This window comes from Oryctolagus cuniculus, chromosome 15, assembly GCF_051225735.1.
Source record: "Oryctolagus cuniculus isolate XC-2025 breed Fujian yellow rabbit chromosome 15, ASM5122573v1, whole genome shotgun sequence".
Lineage (NCBI taxonomy): Eukaryota > Metazoa > Chordata > Mammalia > Lagomorpha > Leporidae > Oryctolagus > Oryctolagus cuniculus.
The window spans coordinates 3,688,977-3,701,662 of record NC_142881.1 but is presented as its reverse complement, the minus strand read 5'-3'; positions in this window follow the sequence as shown (position 1 = coordinate 3,701,662).

Genomic DNA, 12,686 nt, shown 5'->3' with positions numbered 1-12,686 from the left:
AAGCTTTGAGTCAGCCACGGGCACTGGGTTCTCAGAGAGCTGTGAAGAGTGTGGCGGGGTGGCTGAGTGGGCGAAGCACCCTCCTACTCTGCCTGGCCCCCATCTTCCATGGAGGGAGAGCGTGGCTCACTCACCCGGAACTGAACCCACAGTTCTGCTCCGGAGCCCTGAGAGATGGGGGTGGCCGGGCTGTGGCCCGGAGCTGTGCGGTGTGTGAGCCTACAGGACCTGCGGGCATCCTGGAGGGGGCCAGCCGGCCCCGGGAGGGAGACCTGGGTCTGCCGCACCAGCCCAGCGGCCATCCCAGGACGCCGATCCAGTGTCCGTCGCCCTGGAGAGTGGACGCCAGGCCCAGGGGCAGGTTCTGGATCTTCCCTTGGCTCTCTCCCACCCGATGCCCGGAGCAGCCCCCACTGTGCCCTCATGACAGGGGAGTTCGTGAAGGGCTCATTTGTGTTTGGCTCCCATCTCTGTACCCTTGCCGTTTTTTGTCCACTAACTCAGCCAGGCTGTGCCAGACCCCGCTGGCAGGCCCTTCAGCCAGGCCTCTTGCTTGCTGACCCAGCTCTTCCATACTGAGCCATTCCTGAGACGTCTCTGCTCCTGTGCTGTGATTGGTCTTCACGTTGTCATGTGATCTAGTTCCAGTCAATCAGACCGAGAGGAGGCGCCTGGGGCGTCTGGGAAATTTCCCTTAGTTAAAAAGAAAGAGGAGAATGAGACATTCCTTCCTGCTGGGGGCACTGGTGTGCCAGGAGTGATGCTTGGCACCGGCAGCTGCTCTGCCACCATGAGGATGGCAGGCATCTGAGGATGAACTGGAAGTGCTAAGGGAACTTGGGCGTCCACAGGGCTGAGCCCGAGCCCTGGGGGATCCGATCCTGTCCCTGGAGATTTTTCTGGGCAGGGAAACTGATGCTTTGATTACTCGCATCATTTTTTTGGGGGACTAAAAGTATCCTACATGACACCCAGGGCTCTTGCTCTCCCATGCCTTGGAAGTTGTTTTCTTCTGCCCAAGAGAAGTATCGGTTGTATACTCTACCATCCTGGCTTTGGCTTTCCAAAACCCGAGTGCCTAATGAGCGTGTCCTGGGAGGAAGAGTAGTTTCCAGGATTCCGGATGAAGGTGCAGATCCAGAGGCCTCCTTGGGGCACTCAGGAAGGCAGGTGCCTGGCCTTAGGACTCCTGGGCACACCTGGATCCCGCCCCGACCTGCCCACGGGGACTCGCTGGGACTGAGCGGTGAGGCTGCCTATTCCAAAGGCACTGAGGGCCGAGGATGCCAAGTCTTTGCCTGTTTCCCCCTCACAGCCCCTGTGCTGAAGGGAGGGTGGAGTCCCCGGGGATGGCCGAGCTGGCTTCCTGCCTGCCCAGGACGAGGGACTCCTGCAGTTGGATTTGAGGTGATTGCAGGGAGATCCCGAGCCCACGGAGCAAGATGCCTTCTGCTACACAGGCTTGAGCAGTGGCTGCGTGCCTTGTCCTGGTTTTGAAACAGAATCCAAAGGAGGAGGCCGCCAGGGCGCTTCCACCAAGACAGCGCAGCTCCCTGCTCGCAGGGCTTGCCGGCCTTGGCCTTGCCCACGCCATGCGATGTCAGGCGCTTCCTTCCAGAGAGTGCTTCAAGGATAATGCCCTCCCTGGCCTTGCGATTCGTGTGATGACCCCATTCGTTACCAGCTGGATTGGGAGCGGTGCTAATTCAGCATTTTACTATGTTACTCTCCGGTATCCTTTGATGGGTGAGCCGTTGGAATAAAATAGCAATTGTTCTACTCATCCTACCCTGCAGTCTTCTCACATTCTATTTATCATAATTCAGGCTACCATTTTTTCCCTACATGACAGTTTTGTTCATGATAAAAATTTCCAGCAGTGCAAAAGAGTTTCTTTTCCGTAGTCGCGTGTTCATTTTGGAATGCTTTACAGAAAAATCGTACAGACAGCCCAGAGTTTCTGTACGCCTTCACCTGGTCTCCCCCAGCTCTCGTGTCCTTCCTAACTGTGCTGCGCTTGCTCAGACGGAGAAGTTAACACAAGCACACGACTCCTGACGCTCTCCCCAATGCCCTTTTCTGCACTCGGACCCAGCTCCGGTCCCACGCTGCATTTGGAAGACATCACGTCTAATTTCCCTTTTGAGACAGCCGCGGCTTGTGTTCCCACCCTCTTTTTAGCACAGTTTCCAGTCACGTATCATGTTCATCATGGGCCCTTCCAGCCCCAGAGATGTCACTCCTGTCATTGGACTTGGAAGTTGTGTAGATAATGTCTCTTTATAAAAGCCCCAACTTCTGTACAGTATCTGCAAAGCTGGTAACATTTTGACAAGATTTGAAGGCAGTCTGGGCCATGTGCCAGATCTGTAGCTTAGTTCCAAAATAAAATTTGGTGAAAAGTATTCCCGAGAGAGCAGTGCGTATATATCCTCAGGAGTTGAAATATTTTTTCTTTGCATGCGAACTTGTAACTTTCCATATTTGTTCTTTATGGGCCAAAAGGTTATGAGGAAAACGGATCTGTGTTTTGAACCCATTCTGTGAAAAGATTAGCATATGCTCCCTTTAAAATGCTCTTAATATCCGTAGATTTTCCTATACGATCGTCTAAGTAATTCAATTGGGAGATTAATTACTTGATCTTGTGAGTTTCTGAGTACCAGCTGTGGAGGGGATGTCAGACGATGATTCTGGTTGGCCGTATTTTGAGACAGACTCATCCTTGGGCTGGATTTTTGGGTCTGAGAGCACCTGCTTGCCACCAAGTGCAGTTGGCGGAGTCTACCTTGCCCTTGACCCTGACTATCTGTGTTTACTCCTGTCTGCATTAGGCTTTTTCAAACCATAAAATCACAAAATAAAAAGCTCCATAATCAATGCTTTTGTCTTTGGCCCCACATCTGACCCGGCAGGCTCTTTTCTCACAGAATCACCCACACTGTGTGCGGGCAGCATGTTTTATACTAACTGTGTCTTACAGGAGCCTCCCCAGATAACGCGGGACAACGGGCATCCAGGCCGGTCCAGTGCTGACACACAGATAACACAGGGCCAGCCACCACCCTTGAGCATCCCTGCGTTACTTTAAAAAATGTGTTCACAGACACACGTGTCCCAGCTCTGTGAGTTCTCTTCTCATCCGTCTTCCTGAGGCCTGGCTGCTGTGTCCTCTGGCTGACTACCATGTTCTGGGGCTGACTACCGTGTTCTGGGGCTGACTACCGTGTTCTGGGGCTGACTACCATGTCCTCAGGCTGACTACCGTGTCCTCGGGCTGACTACCGTGTCCTGGGGCTGACTACCGTGTTCTGGGGCTGACTACCGTGTTCTGGGGCTGACTACCGTGTTCTGGGGCTGACTACCGTGTCCTCAGGCTGACTACCGTGTTCTGGGGCTGACTACCGTGTCCTCGGGCTGACTACCGTGTTCTGGGGCTGACTACCATGTCCTCAGGCTGACTACCGTGTCCTCGGGCTGACTACCGTGTTCTGGGGCTGACTACCGTGTCCTCGGGCTGACTACCGTGTTCTGGAGCTGACTACCGTGTTCTGGGGCTGACTACCGTGTTCTGGGGCTGACTACCATGTCCTCAGGCTGACTACCGTGTCCTTGGGCTGACTACCGTGTCCTTGGGCTGACTACCGTGTTCTGGGGCTGACTACCATGTCCTCAGGCTGACTACCGTGTCCTTGGGCTGACTACCGTGTTCTGGGGCTGACTACCCTGTCCTCAGGCTGACTACCATGTCTTCGGGCTGACTACCATGTCCTGGGGCTGACTACCGTGTCCTCAGGCTGACTACCGTGTCCTGGGGCTGACTACCGTGTCCTCGGGCTGACTACCGTGTCCTGGGGCTGACTACCGTGTTCTGGGGCTGACTACCGTGTCCTTGGGCTGACTACCGTGTCCTCGGGCTGACTACCGTGTTCTGGGGCTGACTACTGTGTCCTGGGGCTGACTACCGTGTTCTGGGGCTGACTACCATGTTCTGGGGCTGACTACCGTGTCCTGGGGCTGACTACCATGTCCTGGGGCTGACTACCGTGTTCTGGGGCTGACTACCGTGTCCTCGGGCTGACTACCGTGTCCTCAGGTTGGCTGCTTGAGTCCAGGCAGGTTAGCTCCTCCCTGCATGCCCTCAGAGACCTGGCTGAAAACGCGGTTTCCCTTTGGCGCCTCCTCAGCACCCCCGCGTGGCCATAACCCACCCCCCCGCCAGCTCCCTGCAGCACCTGGAAGCTGATGCTGTTATTCTTCACGCATCCCAAGGGGCTTTGCTGGGGGCCCCGTTGTCCTGAGGCACTGCACCCCCCCACCTCAGGTGGCAAGGTTGTGGCAGAAGCTGGGGTGCTCTGCGCGTGTCCCTCAGCCGGGGGAGCCCTGGGGGTTCTGTGCATGCGGGCTATCAGGTGACCCGGCACCTTTCCTGGATCTTCTACATGGTGCCAGACGGCACACACTGCTTCAGGGAGCTCACAAATCCTGCCCGCAACTGCAGGAGAAAGAAGACTTATTTTTCCTCTGCTTCGCGTGGCAGGAAGTAGGCTTGGGGAGACCCCAAATAGCTGCTCGGGTCACCGCTCAGCAGCGGGGGAGCCACACTCTCTCCCTGTTTGTCACGACTCCAGATCAGACTGCAGTGCCTGTTCCAGGACCAGACCCGCGGCCACACAGGCCAGTGGGCTCACAACTCACGGTTTCCATTCATCCGCTTGGTGCTCTCTCCGCAGCAAGGAAGCGTCCACTCTTCCGAGGCCCAGTGAGCGCACGGTGCAGTCGCCGCCTCTGCTCACGGTCTCTGAGTCACTTGGTCGTGTCACCTCCGACATTCTGCTGCTGATGCGGGGGCAGGGAGATCGTCCTCTGAATGTCACAACGTCGTGTCCCGGTGTTGCAAGACCTCTGCGTGCTGCACAGGCAAAGAGGAGACTGGCTCCTGGAAGTCGTGGCCATTCCCACCGCTCACATCCGGGAACAAGGGCCACCTGCGGCACCTCCGCCCTGGCTGGAGCCGAGCTGCTGCGGCTGTCTGAATGCTTGGGCTGCCCTGCGAGCCGGTTGACTGCGTGCAAATCCGCTGTGGTTCACGGAGCTCTGATTCCCCCAATGCTGCTGTGTGGGGAGCAACCTGGACTAGACTAAGTTACTGGAATTAAGACTTATTCTATGCATCTGCTCTCCCACAATATGGCGCTGAGAAGGGAGAAACAGCTTCTACGCAGCTGCCTCCAGTTCAACCAATAAACTGTAGGACCTGCTCCTGATTGGAGGAGGGCAGCGTACTCGGCGTGTGGGTAGCAGAGTTGGGATTGGTGGAAGGACTATAAAGGAGGAGAGAGACAACATGCACCAGGAACATCTAAGGGGAACACCTGAGGAACACCTGTGCAGCCCCCGAGAGAGCCGGCCTGCGGTGTGCTGCTCCCCCGCGGAAGTGGGGAATGTGGCAGGGGGAACCGCCCTTCCACGGAGGTGGAGGGACGGTAGCCAACCCAGGAAGAACCAGCAGCAAACCCGGGGAGGGCCGAGCAGACGAAAGAACAGCGCAGGGTCCTGTGTCGTTCCTCCACGAAGACGGGGAGCGACACTGCTGTGGGCGTTTCTGGGGGCAGGGGAAGAGAAGGAAGCCTGCACAGCCCGGCTGGGTGAAGTGCTGTCTGATTCTCACGTCCATCTCGGGTGGATCACTGGGCTCGGGAGCCTGTTCTCGACTGGCGCTTGGTGCTCCTTCGTTTTGACTGTGCCGCGCTGCTTCTCAGTGGTTGTGCATGGCTGGGGCTCCTCGCTGGGATTCGGCTCCCCCACACCTGGCAGGGGAGCATCAGGTGCCTGAGAAGGAAGGGCTGGGCAGGACCCCTGGCTGGGTCTCCGTAAACACAGGCAGGCGGAGAACAGCGGAAGTCAGGACAATGGTCTGGATAGCTCTGTCTCCTGCCTCCAATATGGAGGCCATGAGGTCCTGGGCTAGTGGAATCAGTTGGGTCTTGGTGGACATGGAGGTGACCGTGGACCTGTCAGCTTTGTGTCTGTGAGCATTGCAGGAGGGACCAGCCACTAGGGGCTGCCTTTGTTCCGATGCCCTCTCTGCTCCCCTCCCAGCAGAGGGGTTACAGGAAGGCAGTTCGCTCTCTGGCCAGCGCAGGGCTGTTGCACTCTGTGCTGCCTCCAAGTGGGCTGCAGTCAGGAGACAAGTGCCCGCTTGTGTCAGATTGGAGTTTGCATTTCTGGTATTCATCTCGGCACACTGGCTTGGCGGGGGGTCTGTCCGTGGCAGGAGTGGCCTGGAGCAGGCGCACTTGCTCCGGGTGCGAGGTTAGGGCAGCAGCGTGATTCCTGGCTTTGCTCTGGTGATGGACAAGCCCAAGTGAAGCGAAGCGGGGGCACCTCAGGTCTACGCCGAGCAAACGAGGGGCTGGCTCAGAGCCTCTGCAGGCCTGCTGTTCTCCTTAATCGTCCTGGCCACCCCCTGACTTGTCTGGGGGACGGGGGAAGCCAGGACGAAGCCTCCGGTCTCCCCGTCTGCCCCATCCGCACCTCTCCGGGACTTCGTCACTGCCTTGCCCTTCGGGGACCTACGAGATGCTCTCGCATCCACTGCACCCGCACTCAGCACCATCAAGGTCAGGAAGATGGCACTGGAGGGGGCAGCCCGCCCTGTGATGGAGCTGGAGGATTAGGCCCGCTTCTGGGGCCTTCCTTGACCATGGCCTTGGCCCCGTGCCCAGGACCTCCCTGAGCCGCCCCTGGAGGCCCAGGAGGGAGCAGAAGTTTGCAGCTGGCTCTGGGAGGCCACTCCGCCCGCCTGGCACGCCTTCCTCCTCTGCGCGCGTTCGCCTCGGCTCCCAGGAATGCTCCACGTTTTTGTCCAGTGCAGACTTGTGCCCCAGGCCTGGGGGATGGATGAGCCAGTTTGAAAAGAGCCAGTGGGGGGTGGAGGGGGTATCAAGGCAATAGTAAAACAGGAAAGCAAGCGGTAAGAAAGGAGGGGTTCCGGGGACACGCCTGCCTGCCCAGTGTCACTCTTGTAATCCAGGCCTCAGAATTAAATTCTCAGCGTTCCGTCAGCTGAGATCCAGAGACGGATCCCAGCTGTGGGCAGGCGGCTGCACCACCTGTCACCAAGCTCCGTTTCCTGGCCAAGCCGGGAGTTCCGGCCCATGGGCCCTGTGCCTGCAGGACCCGGGACGGGGCGGGGCGAGGAGCCGGCCGCCCGGGCTGCACAGGCTGGCCACGTGAGGGCAGCGACTCTCTTTCCTGCTACCTGGCTCTGTAATGAGGGGCACACGGCAAACAGTTTAGGGGAGCAAGGCCCAGGTTGCCACTGCTACTCACACTCACATTTATCTCTAGAAAACAATCCACACGGTTCAGACTTGGCTGAAAGTCGCTGACGGAGAACAGAAACCTCAGCCAGGCCTGGGGGTGGGGGTGGGGTGAAACCGTGGGAGAACTCACAGCCTGTGGGCGATGTTCTGTGTGGCTGGAACTGAGTTTAGAGGTTACGCTGAGAGTATTTGAGCTAAATTAAGCCGTGAAAGAAGATTATACGATGCACCATCATTTTAAAGTAATTTAATCACGACAACTAAAAATTTGGAAGAAAACAGATATTTGACTTAATAGAAACCATCTGTACCGTACAGTAGGCAAATTGTGTAAAAATGAATAAAAATGTCTGGGGGCAGAGCGGCCCAGGCACCAGCTTCCGTAATGAAGATGTGTATGTGCCTTTTAGCATTTGCATTGTCTATTAGTCGAGGTGACTCGCACCGGAGCGGAGGGAAACAGTTACAAACGTTATTACCGCTGGGTGACTGATGACACACGCAGCCAGGGGACGGGGTCTGTGCCCGCGTCCGGACCACTCCGCCTCGGCCCGGCCTCCACGGCTGGGTCAGGAGGACGCCTCTGTCCGGCTGCTGTTGCATCGGCACCTCCACGACCACCGTCCGACTTGGTCAGTCTCCGCGGGAGGCGGCCGCTCGGAGAAGCACTTCCGGAGCGGCTCTCCCGCTGGACTTGGGGCCAGAGGGATCCAGGTGGTGACCCTGACTCCCGGGACCCACACCCAGATGCATCTGGGGGACAGGATACCTTTGTTCCCGCACGAGAGGGGCTTGGCTCACTCCTTCCCTCCATTGCTGAAGGTCGAGTGGCCGCATTTTTCAAAACAGGCACTTGTTCCTAATCTGCAAATTAACTAAATAATCACAACCGCTAATTATACAGTATCAGGCCCGGAATACGGAGGGCTTGAGTAATAATCAGCTTTTTAAATTAAGTTGGTGACAACCACCATTAGCTGTTCTGATTTAATAATCCCAATAAATGTGCATATTTTAAAAAGGTGCTCTTTGTAATTTTTCCCCAGCATTTGCAACTGAATCTGTTAATGAAAAGAGAACACAACAGTTTTATGTTACAAATGATGCCATAATAGGTAAATAAAAGGCTCCTCCAGATGCTATTAATGGTGAGGCTGCCACGAACATGAATTGGAGACAGGCGGCAGAGCGAAACCCGAAATCAGATTTCTATTTCTGTTTGTTCGGATGAGTTAGGGCCAGAGCCGGAATCCGATGCCTTTTGTATATTAAGCATTTTGGGGCAATAGGAAGCAGATCCCATTAACAAATATGTAAAGTAAAAATACCTCCCCGAAGAGTTAGACTTTGGCAAATTTAGAACAAATGAGATGCAATTTTCTACCACATACGCTCGCTGGTTTTGCCTAATATTATTATAATGTATTGGCTCCAACAGCAGACCTGCGCCGGCGGGTGCGGGACGCGTGGCCGGGATGCCTGGTCCCTTCCCGGCCCCCGCCTCCCCGGGAGAGCCTGACCTCTTCCTTTCCCAAATGGGAGGGGTGCGTGGGCATTCCCCCCGCGGAGCAGCCGTGCAGGGGATGCGGCGCCAGGGTGCGGGTGCAGACCTGTGCCCTGCTGGGGCGCCCTCCGCTGGCCTCCATCCTCACTCGGGTAGCACCATTTTTTTTTTTTAGTGGTCAATTGAAATTTTATGGCTAAGTTATTTAAAAGAGACTAGAGAAGAGCTAAATGAGGGAAGGATGATGGAAACGCTGCCTTTCTTCGGCAATAATTACTCTTGATAGCAATTTGAACTAATTTGCATTAAAAACACCCATTGAACCAATCTGCTGCAAATGCTACCCTGTTTCCTGCGACCTCGGGACTCTGGCCTGCACATCCGCGTCCCCTTCAAGCTAGGGAAGGCGCCCAGGGCCTTAGGCTGCTTTGGGCCAGTCACCTGCGTGTGATACCGAGTACCCGGCTGGACTCTCACAGCCGCGTCCCTGCAGGAAGCAGCCGGGAGAGGCCGGCAGGGGCCAGAGCCCGAGTTCCCAGCAGAGCCTTGAACAACGTCCCTCACCTTCACCGCCATGGCTGCTCCTCAGCAAAGCAAGCAGTCACTTACTCTCTCTGCTCGCCAAGGCCCTAGAACGAGGTGGGAACATTTAAGTGGATATCGTCGCGACTTTCCCAGAACAACGGTGAGCGTAGGAGTGTGGGGGGAGGTCGTGCCCGGCTCCAGGTGGTGCATGAAACTGGTCATTCCGTTATTCTACCCCCAAGCCAGGGCGGGGGCGCTGGGAGGCACTGGGAGGTGCTATGCGTGGAGCCCTGAAGCGGCCTTGGTGTCCCTGATGTTCTTGCATTTTGATTTCAAGGAGAGAGATCAAGTGAAAATCTCCATTGTATGACGTTCCCCTCTCTGGCTGTAAGAGGTGTGGAGCCCTCGGACCCTCCCTGCTATTCCTCTGGGTGTTTCTTCTTTTCTGCCTGCTTTATTTTTTCCCCTAAAATATTTTAATCTCAGATGTGAAGAGGGGAAGAGTTGAAAGTCCAAGCAGCCATGCTGGGGGCCTCGCAGTTACATCTGGAGCCTGGGCGGACGGGAGGTTGAACTGAAGGCCAGGCCGGCAGTGAGGGAGAGTCTGCCTCCCCAGCTCCAGTCTCTGCTTTGGCAGACGGGGACACTGAGGCCCCCAGGGCCAGGTGGAGAGCTTGGGTGTTTTCCATCACGTGTGTCAACCTTCCCGATAACCGCATTTCCTGACCCAGAGGACATTCTGCGTGTGGGACAGGGCTCATCGGAAGTTGCGGCTGAGAGCAGCGGGAAGCCGAGTGCAGGCTGCTCGGTCCTTCCTCTTGCTTTGTTCTCGTCCCTTCTCCCCCTCCTTCTTTCTTTCCTTTCTCTTTCTCTTTTTCACAGTGTTTTGCTTTCTTTGTCCCATGCGAACTTCCCCGTTTGTAGCTCGCTCCCTCCTAAGGGTCACGGTGCACACCCTCTGGAACCCAAGGAGCACAGACCGACGGGCTGGCCACCAGCAAGGGCACAGGAGAGGGCATGGGGGTGAGGGCCGCCCGCTGGGTGGCAGAGGAGGGGTGTAGGTGCAAGGGGCAGGTGCTCCTGGAAGCACAGCTCTGCACCCTCGCCTCAGCCCAGGGAACCTTAGGAGGCTCCTGTAGAGGCTGGGAAGCCTCGCTGAGTGGGAAGAAAGACCCGAAGAAAGGCAGGCGGCCACGACCGGAGCCGCGGCAGTGGCGCCTCTTTGGCACAAGATGGCACTCTTCAGCTTTGAAACGAGGAGCTGCTCGGCGCAGTAGATGGGACGTTCCTCCTGCCCCAGGGAGGCTGCAGGAGGAGGGAGGCAAGTTGGAGGCCCCCTTCCTGGCGCCCACAGTGTGCTGGTCCCACCTCGCTCCCCGCCGTACCCCCCTCCCCCTGTCCCCAGCTCTCAGAGCCGGCTGCTATGAAGCCCAGGAATTGCTGGTGTGGTCCTCACAGGCCCAGCGCCGTTGCTCGCCTGGGCTTTGTTCCACGAATGGGGAAGGAGGCGGCCGCACAGGAGTAAAGCCCGCTGAGCCGCTCAGATCACCATCAGCCCAGCCAGGACACACGGTGAGGACCGCCTCGTCTGAGACGTCCGTGGTCAGACGCTCCAGAGCTGTGTGGGCAAAGGCTTGGCTGTGGGGGCCTCTGGGAGTCTAGAAAGCTCCCTGGGTTCCCTCGGATGTGCCAAGACCCTGGGTGCACCCAGAGCCTTCCCTGAGTGGCCCCCGGGACCCAGGGAGGGGAGGAGATGTTGGCCTCCTGCATACAAACAGCACCTCTTCTGGCCATGATAGCACCTGGTCTGCCTATGAGCCTCTGGGGACAGGGGCCCTCAGGGCCAGGGGCCAGGCAGCCATGGGCAGGAGCTCAGTCCTCGAGGATGATGGTGGAGTCGGATAGGCCCCTGTGACCAACCATGTGACTTGGGAACCAACGCAGAGGGACTCTGGGTGCACAGGTGGGGCCCCTGCCCCAAGGAGTGGTGACAGGGTTGGGGGTGGACACCTGCCCTGGAGGCTGGGGTGACCGAGTGGGATGGCGGGTGCTCATGGCAGCCAGCCACGGACGGGCAAGCCACGCAGCCCCTGTGGCCCAGCCTGCCCACCTGTCAGAGGAGAATGAGATCAGCTCAGGTCTGCAGCTGTGGTGCACACAGTGGAAGCGAGCCAGAGCAGGAGCAGACGCCAGAACTCACGGCACGCCAAGGGGCAGCACCGTTTTCTGAAACCTTGATTTAGTGCATTCGTGTGCACACACGCACGCACACACACACAATGGATCTGTGCATGTAGGTACACACATGTGTGTATCAGGCCACGACACTGGACAGCCTGAAAAACACTGGCAACTGTTCTAAGACAGCGGGGAACAGCAGAGTGAGCTGCGGCTTGCCTGGTCCGTGTGTCTGGGTTCCGGTCCAGCTCTGTAACTTGCTTGCTGTGTGACCTTTCATACGTCGGTCACTTACCTCCTGTGAGCTCACTGGTCACTGGGATGGGAGCAGGTTGGTACACGAGGAGACCCACGGGGGCTGCTTTGCTCCGGGACGTGCTGTGCACATGCCTGCCTCTGACCCCTCCCCTCTCCGACATTTACTCACACTTTACACACCGTGCTCACCGGTCACACTGACATCTAGCTGGTCAGAGACCAGAGTGAATCAGTGGAGCTGAGACCCCTGGAAAGCAGCTGCTGCGGCTCTTGCTATGTAAACGAGTACTGTGGGACGACCATCACTGGCTTGTGCGGAGCACCCCGACTCACATGGTGGTGTGAAAGTCGTTTGCCTGCACGGGGCTTCCATTGTGGGGGAGATCTGAACTTGACTGAGACTTCTTGTGCCTACTGCAGGGTGTGCCAAGGGAGGGGACTGTCAGAGGGAAGGCTCCCGAGGACAGAGTGGAAAGGTGAAGATCCTGGTGCGACCTGTTGTAGGAAGAAGGTGGACTTCCTGACCGTGTGACACTTCCTGTCTGGTGAGACCTGTTGTGGGGAGGAGGTGACACTTCCTGTCTGGTGAGACCTGTTGTGGGGAGGAGGTGGCACTTCCTGTCTGGTGAGACCTGTTGTGGGGAGGGGAGGTGGTACTTCCTGTCTGGTGAGACCTGTTGTGGGGAGGAGGTGACACTTCCTGTCTGGTGTGACCTGTTATGGGGAGGGGAGGTGGCACTTCCTGTCTGGTGAGACCTGTTGTGGGGAGGAGGTGGCACTTCCTGTCTGGTGTGACCTGTTGTGGGGAGGAGGTGGCACTTCCTGTCTGGTGTGACCTGTTGTGGGGAGGAGGTGGCACTTCCTGTCTGGTGAGACCTGTTGTGGGGAGGAGG